The sequence below is a fragment of the Lissotriton vulgaris genome, chromosome 5 (assembly GCF_964263255.1).
Source record: "Lissotriton vulgaris chromosome 5, aLisVul1.2, whole genome shotgun sequence".
NCBI lineage: Eukaryota > Metazoa > Chordata > Amphibia > Caudata > Salamandridae > Lissotriton > Lissotriton vulgaris.
The window spans coordinates 376,114,723-376,123,458 of record NC_141693.1 but is presented as its reverse complement, the minus strand read 5'-3'; positions in this window follow the sequence as shown (position 1 = coordinate 376,123,458).

The window sequence follows — 8,736 nt, the reverse complement described above, 5'->3', positions numbered from 1 at the left end:
CAGTAATGGCGCTCATAAGGTCCTGGAGCGAAACCTCTGATGGCGCAGTAGAGTCAGTCCTGGGGTCTGCAAGAGTACGGCCGGTACCGCCGGGGGAACCCTTCGGTTGAGTATAGCGGTCCATAACATTAGTCTGAGTAGGTGCCCCACGGACCAGCGTCTTTGTCTTGCGCCTCTCGAACTCAGGCTTGGAGGCCATATTGGAATCTGTGCCCCGAAGGGGCCCTCTGGACCTGGTGAAAATGGCCAGTGCGGTTGGGATACAGGATCAGAAGTTTTAGGGCCAAAATGATAGAATGCAGATCGAGGGATACATCAAGGATAGAAAGACGTGGCAGGACATCACAGCGGATCGGAGCTGCACCGACTTGGGATCCGATCCACTCGTAGAATAGTCACTCAAGGGGCTGAGGAGAAAACGAAACCGAAAGCGACAATGAGGCCGACTGGGGAGACGTCCCTCCGGCCATTGTTGCTGACTTACTCCCCCGGCCCACCGAAGCAGCTGAGTCCCCGGTCTTGATCGGGGTAGGCCAGAAAGATGAAGTTGACGTAGAATCGGCTCCCGACGTCCAAATTCAAATTTTGAAAGGATAGTAGAGTCAGCAAGAGTAGATCTTCAAAAGCCCATAATAATAACCAGGATATTTTGAGGATAGTCGCGAAAGGGCGGCGTGGGTCTCGGGAGCACTCTGCTTACGCGACCATCTTGGACGCTCCTCCCCCCCAAGCCCTTTAAGTTTTAAGTGCTTAAGGATGAGGTCCTCCACGAACAGGTCCGGTGTTTGGCCTTCTGACTTTTCTGGCACCCCCAGTTTTCGAACGTTGTTTCGTCGTGCCCGTGCTTCATAGTCATCCAACCTACGATCCACCTGGACTCGTGAGGCCTTAAGATCATGCACCTCCTGCTGCAACAGGTTCACGTCATCTATTAGGCTAGCTGTTTTGAGTTCCAGAGTCTTGACCTTTTCATTTGCCTTTGCGAGGACCGCTCTTATTAGCCCCATCCTAATGGTAACAGTGTCAAGTTTTGTATCCAGGGTCTCCATCTTTTGGCCGAGGGATGACTGAACTCCAGTGATAGCCGCCATGAGATCCTTCAGTGTTGGCTCGTCCCCGGCTGGCGTCGTCTCTTCCCCTCCAGCGATGGCCCTTTTCGCTTCCAGTGGGGACCCCTTGGGCATAGTGTAGTGGTCCAGTTTATTGGATTGGACATTTCTAGCCCCTTGGAGGACCGGGGCAGAGTCTTTTCCAGATCTGTTTTGGTCGCCATCTCGCCTCCTGAACTTCGACGTCTGCTCTCCTCGCCGGTAGGGAAGTCCTCCGTACTTTCACCCCTCTCCAGTGGTCAACTACTGGCCTCCTTTAGCCACGTCTAGCACTCCTCTTCCAGGGCACCCACAGTCACAGGCACCCACAGTCACAGTCCGAGCTGCTCCCTGCACACTGTCCGGCTCCCGGGGAGGTACTGGGTCCTCGAACCATGCTGCTTCAAAATGTACCCCCCAGACCAGACACTCAGCCAACTCTGAGGCGGTGGGCACCCCCCTTTTGCTGGGTCTCCCAGGTTGCATAGCCGTGTTTCAGGCAGCATCTATGGCTTTGCCGATGCTCTAATGGCGACTCCTCACCGCCCCCGACTAGAGGACCAAGGGTGCTTCGCTTCCTCCTACGGCCACTGCCGCAGTGATCCGAGGGTCACTCCCACAGTCCGCACTCCAAGGGAACCCCAGCAACCACTCCCGGCTATGATCCAGACAGGGAGAATCGCAAGGTCCTCCACAACTCAGCAAGGTTGGGTTCCCCCCCGCAAGGTCCAAATACTGCCCCCGTCACCTGTGCGCCTCGTCCAGCCAATGCATCTGGTTCCACATTCTGGGACCACGTCACTCTCCGGATCTCCCGGGCCGGCCCTCGCAATGTACTAGGCCCGCTCCTTGGGGCTCCTCAAAGCCGCCCGTGCTCTTGCACACACCAATCAGTCCAAATATGCCCCGGGCGTGTCTCGACCAGCACCCAAGGTGAATCCCTTCGGCCAGACGGCAGCCCCCTCTAGTCCAACACCGGGGCCGCCGATTCCACCAGGATTCCCAGGTTGCAGGGCCCTCCAGGAGCAACCTCTGCTGCCCGTGCCCCTCCCTTGTACCTCCGGCGCTGTGGCAAGGCCGCAGGATTCACCGGAAATCTCTTGCCGGACCCGACTTTCCTCCGGGCCGACCGGCTCTTCACGGCACGCTGCAGCCGATGTTGCTGCGTGTTCCGCCGGCAACACCGCCACTCAAGGCCCCGGCTTTTCGGCTGGAGCAGGCCGCAATCTTCCGACGGCGTTTTGCCGCCGTCGGAGCTCAGGGGCCACTCAGGGCTGGCCGCACGTCAGCTCTTCCACCGATCCAGGCACAACAGGGCTTGATATGTGCCACAAGGAGAGGCAGCACCACCAACACGCTGCACACTGGGACAACGATGCAAAGTCCCTCTCTTACTTGTCTGCTGGTGAAGTATCACCGCTGCTGGGCCGCCGCCACACAGAGTGGTGCTCCTAGTATATTTCAGGCGGCTCCTCTCGTGCGCGTCCCGGGGCTGGTTAGGCGACTCCAGCGGTGTCTCGGCCCCCCTGCGGTTGCACCGCCGCCACTGGACTGCAGCCGTGCCCGCCTCAGCATCAGAGGCACTTCAGGATATTTCCCGGGGCCAGACCAGTGACTTCCAGTATGCGGCCCCGATATTGACTCACTGGGCGGCGGGCTCCTCACCAGCTCGAGCCCTCTGCTTCCGACTCCAGGGGCCGCAAATTGCCGCACGGTGTAGCTCCGGTTGTGGGCACCGTAGGCGGTCAGAAAAAACAGCTGGGGTCGTCTCGGTGTCTAGGCCGTCAGGGAGCGGGGTTTCTGTGCAGGATATATGCCAGGATGTGGAGGCTGGTAGAAGAGGACGGCGGAGCCAGAGACTCACGCGGCCATCATGGTCACGCTCGTGGCTCCTCCCCCCCACCCATTGGTCCTTGTTATCACGGGTTTAACATGCCTTGGCTGCTCCAAGTGGATTCCTGCCCAGTCCAGTCCAGCTTGTACTACAAAAAAAACCACTGCCAATCAACTTGTTCTAATAGTGCTGATTGTCACTGAAATGAATGAATAAACAAAAATACTTATCCCTCCCACATCAAAACACATTGTTTCAGAGAGGTAGATTTGGATAACAGAACAAGATCAACAAATATATCGAAAATCAATTACATCAAATATATTATGTTGAATCACATAAGGCATAATAAGGAAAAATAAATAACAATAGAAGATAAACCAGGCACAACCAAAATAATACCACACAACCATTCATTGAAACCAACACATACTCATTAATTCCCACATATCCTAAAATGCACATGAATCCAACAGGACAAGCTAAAAGAATGACATCTAGTAAATAGTCCACTCTCCAACAGAAAAGTTGACAATGTTAGAGAGCCACAAAATCCTGGATCCCCAGGTAGTGGCGTCAACACAATGTTTTTTCATCTGTTAAATCCACATTCTGGTATCATTGGTTGACACAACAATTAAATGTATTGAATGGAATTTTTTTGAAGGGAGACAAAGAGACACAGGAACTCCAGGGCCAATGCACGTTTCTGTGTGTGACTCCACTATTGGGTCTCACCTTCTTCAGAGCGCAGGATGAAGGGAGACAAACAAGGAAGCACTTGGACTACAATAAACGGGGATCGCATCCGCAATGCGAAGAACCGGTATTCTGAAAGAGCAATAATTCATTAGGCGATTCCCATGATATAAGGAAAGATGGTCCGGGGTATGGGATCGCCTGGTAGGACTCCTTGAAGATAAATTGGGGGACCAGAATCCAGTCGAGTGCTACGAGCGGAACTCGCTAAAAGGAAGATGTCCTGATGGACAAGTATATAAGCCGGAATACGGCAGCAAAACTGGGATCTTCTCCTATACTGACATACAGCGAGAAAGCGTGGGGTCGAGTATGAGACCCCCCATTTATCATCAAGGAGTCCTACCAGGCGATCCCATACTGTAATGGGGTGGAAGGGGTCGAAGGGGTAGAAGGAAGGGAGTCGGAGGCTTTGAGTAGAGAACGTAACGAAGGCTTTATTTTTATATAGGACTTCCATTTCCGGCTTGTTAGTCTTTCCCCAGCAAAGGCTGCTGGGTCCGTCTTGATATCGGGATGGAGTCGACAGCTTAAGGGTGGGTCGTTCTCCGGGGCCACAGGTGTTACAGGTTCTCCCCTCCGTCCGGTAACCAGGAGAGAAAGAGACAAGCGGAGTATTAGAAGGGTGACCGGAAGCTTCTAGGATAGGGACCAGGGGTGAAGGAAACCCAGTGAAGAAGTGCTCTATACAACTCGATCAGTGCTAAGAGTGCTCGTGAAGGGAGGGACTCTGTCAGACTGTACACCATGTATTCACACTATTTACACTGGCGTTCTGGAACAGGCAGGCTGTTTCGCCCCACCCAACCCGCCACTCTGCCCCGTACCTGTTGAAGCCACTCTCCTCCCACGGGAGCGTGGCGGGGCGCCTCGTGGTGTCGTTGGCCTCCGGGCTTGATGCTTTCACCGCGGAGATCGTCTACCGTCTCGTCGTCCTGCACGAAGTTCCGTTCCTCTCCTCTTCTCAGATCTGCAACGCTGCTCTCGTCCTCCTGGGAAACGCCGTCCGACGACTTCCGGATTCTGTCCGTATTTGTTGTTAGAAGCTTGCTGACATCATGGGGAGGAGTCTCGTCATGTTCATAGCCCGCATAAAGGAGCCGCAGGACCAAAGGGGCTCGTTTTCCTGCTCGTACCATTTGTCCTGGTGGGGATGGGGGGACTCCTTGGGAGAAGGGACACAAGCAGGTGAGAGGGGGGTAGCTAGCCACCAGTCCCGTACATGTTCCTCGACCCCTGAAGGGGTAGCGATTCCGGCCCTGTCACACATACCCTGGACCATCTTTCCTTAAATCATGGGAATCACCCTCTAGGTCTGTTAGCGCGTTGAATAGATTGTAATGAGGAAGAGAGGTAGGGTGCTGACCCAAGGAGTGTTGGTAGGACATAAATCAGGGGAAGGGAACAGGGGCCGGACGGGGGGTTGTTGTCCCCGCAGTGTAATTGTGGTGGGTTTATAAAAATACCCCATCGGTAAGGCAAATATTTGTGGGAGCGGCGATGCTCCAGTCAGTAGCCGTTGGAATAAATGCTAGAACGTTTGGTGGGAGTTAATATTAACCACCACACAATCGCCCTCAATGCATTTCTCCGAATCTCTCACCCAGCCTACTCTTCTGGCCATTAAAATTTGCAACAACATCGCCCTCCCTACCCCCCGCAAGTTTACTAATCCAGTGACTTGCTTTGGACATCAATTTGTCTGTAGTCTCCTTTTGGGCACTATGTAATTTGAGAACATTTGCCAGTATTACAACATAGGGGCAAGCTGCCGGGGGAGTGCCAATTTCGTATGGTAGTCACTTTTGCCCCCTTTTTCAGATGCAGTCTTTCGGTCTTGTCTTGTATAGAGTCTTGTAGGTGGCAGAGACATATCCTTAGATGTTCCTTGGAATGAAGTGCAACTATGATTGTCACTGGTTGGTTTCAACGCCAAGTAGTTGGAATTTTGTGCAACAGGTTGGGCCTGAATAGTGGAGGGAACTAGTGGAGTAACCCCTGAAGGGGAATTAGTGTCCATTCTCAATAGACCCTGGTTACCTAAGCAATTAGTATGGTAACCAAAATTATGGTGATTTTGATCTTTCCCTGCTGAACGAAAAGTCGCTATGTTGGCCTCGATTCTGGAGAGTCTGTCTATCAATGGTTGAAGTAAAACTAAAATTGACTATTCAGTCTTTAAAATCAGGAATCCGAGAAAGGTGAGGTTAGGTGAGTGCAGTGGGATCTTGGGATGCAACAATTTTTGCTTTAGTTGGCCTACCCCCTCATTTTTTCGTCTTCGAGGGAGGTTCTGATGGTACCGGGGGGAGAGTAGGACATTGACTGTGCAGAAAATCAGGTATTTGGGCTGAGTAGTGGTTAACACTGGGATTTGGAATACGGTATCTGGTACAGCCACAACGAGGGGCACACTGGCTAAAGGCTCAGTCAGAATGACGGATGACCACATGTCCCCAATGGATAGCCTGCGTTTGATGGATTTGATCTACTTATTCAGTACATCAGTGGCTCTTAAAAGGAAGGAGTCTAAGGTATTCGTGGACTCACCTCAGTGGGTTGATATGGTGGATTTCCGTTTCCCCATCAAGAAGTCAAGTCCTGGGAATCCTAAACTGCTTGGACCGCACACAGCCCAGTCCAGCCTCCTTAGGGCTCTGATGGGTGCAGACAGGCCCGCACTGAGACAACAGAACCAATGGTGACAGGTACTGTAAGATACAGAAAAGGGGGTGGTGATGAACAGAGTGTCTGAATTAAGCAGACCACTCTTACCCAGTCCAAAGATCAGGGCTTGATCCATCACCGTTATTTATCTCACTGCACCATCCCAGCTCAGAACCTGGCTATATGCAAATCAGTCTGTCCCTGGCCCAGTGCATCATGGGAACAGGGCAGACTAAACTACCAAGCCAATTCTTCACCAGAAAGGAGACAAGCTACGGGGGACCGGTTTCTGGCATTTCAGCCGTCTTCGGCCCGGCTTGCTTGAATCCTGATGGTGCAGTGAGAAAGGGACTCATGTCTGAGTATACCCTGCCACACCTATAGTGGCCAAAAACGATACAGAAAAGGGGGTGGTGATGAACAGAGTGTCTGAATTAAGCAGACCACTCTTACCCAGTCCAAAGATCAGGGCTTGATCCATCACCGTTATTTATCTCACTGCACCATCCCAGCTCAGAACCTGGCTATATGCAAATCAGTCTGTCCCTGGCCCAGTGCATCATGGGAACAGGGCAGACTAAACTACCAAGCCAATTCTTCACCAGAAAGGAGACAAGCTACCGGGGACCGGTTTCTGGCATTTCAGCCGTCTTCGGCCCGGCTTGCTTGAATCTTGATGGTGCAGTGAGAAAGGGACTCATGTCTGAGTATACCCTGCCACACCTATAGTGGCCAAAAACGACACAGAAAAGGGGGTGGTGATGAACAGAGTGTCTGAATTAAGCAGACCACTCTTACCCAGTCCAAAGATCAGGGCTCGATCCATCACCGTTATTTATCTCACTGCACCATCCCAGCTCAGAACCTGGCTATATGCAAATCAGTCTGTCCCTGGCCCAGTGCATCATGGGAACAGGGCAGACTAAACTACCAAGCCAATTCTTCACCAGAAAGGAGACAAGCTACCGGGGACCGGTTTCTGGCATTTCAGCCGTCTTCGGCCCGGCTTGCTTGAATCCTGATGGTGCAGTGAGAAAGGGACTCATGTCTGAGTATACCCTGCCACACCTATAGTGGCCAAAAACGATACAGAAAAGGGGGTGGTGATGAACAGAGTGTCTGAATTAAGCAGACCACTCTTACCCAGTCCAAAGATCAGGGCTTGATCCATCACCGTTATTTATCTCACTGCACCATCCCAGCTCAGAACCTGGCTATATGCAAATCAGTCTGTCCCTGGCCCAGTGCATCATGGGAACAGGGCAGACTAAACTACCAAGCCAATTCTTCATCAGAAAGGAGACAAGCTACCGGGGACCGGTTTCTGGCATTTCAGCCGTCTTCGGCCCCGCTTGCTTGAATCCTGATGGTGCAGTGAGAAAGGGACTCATGTCTGAGTATACCCTGCCACACCTATAGTGGCCAAAAACGATACAGAAAAGGGGGTGGTGATGAACAGAGTGTCTGAATTAAGCAGACCACTCTTACCCAGTCCAAAGATCAGGGCTTGATCCATCACCGTTATTTATCTCACTGCACCATCCCAGCTCAGAACCTGGCTATATGCAAATCAGTCTGTCCCTGGCCCAGTGCATCATGAGAACAGGGCAGACTAAACTACCAAGCCAATTCTTCACCAGAAAGGAGACAAGCTACCGGGGACCGGTTTCTGGCATTTCAGCCGTCTCCGGCCCGGCTTGCTTGAATCCTGATGGTGCAGTGAGAAAGGGACTCATGTCTGAGTATACCCTGCCACACCTATAGTGGCCAAAAACGATACAGAAAAGGGGGTGGTGATGAACAGAGTGTCTGAATTAAGCAGACCACTCTTACCCAGTCCAAAGATCAGGGCTTGATCCATCACCGTTATTTATCTCACTGCACCATCCCAGCTCAGAACCTGGCTTTATGCAAATCAGTCTGTCCCTGGCCCAGTGCATCATGGGAACAGGGCAGACTAAACTACCAAGCCAATTCTTCACCAGAAAGGAGACAAGCTACCGGGGACCGGTTTCTGGCATTTCAGCCGTCTTCGGCCCGGCTTGCTTGAATCCTGATGGTGCAGTGAGAAAGGGACTCATGTCTGAGTATACCCTGCCACACCTATGGTGGCCAAAAACGATACAGAAAAGGGGGTGGTGATGAACAGAGTGTCTGAATTAAGCAGACCACTCTTACCCAGTCCAAAGATCAGGGCTTGATCCATCACCGTTATTTATCTCACTGCACCATCCCAGCTCAGAACCTGGCTATATGCAAATCAGTCTGTCCCTGGCCCAGTGCATCATGGGAACAGGGCAGACTAAACTACCAAGCCAATTCTTCACCAGAAAGGAGGCAAGCTACCAGGGACCGGTTTCTGGCATTTCAGCCGTCTTCGGCCCGGCT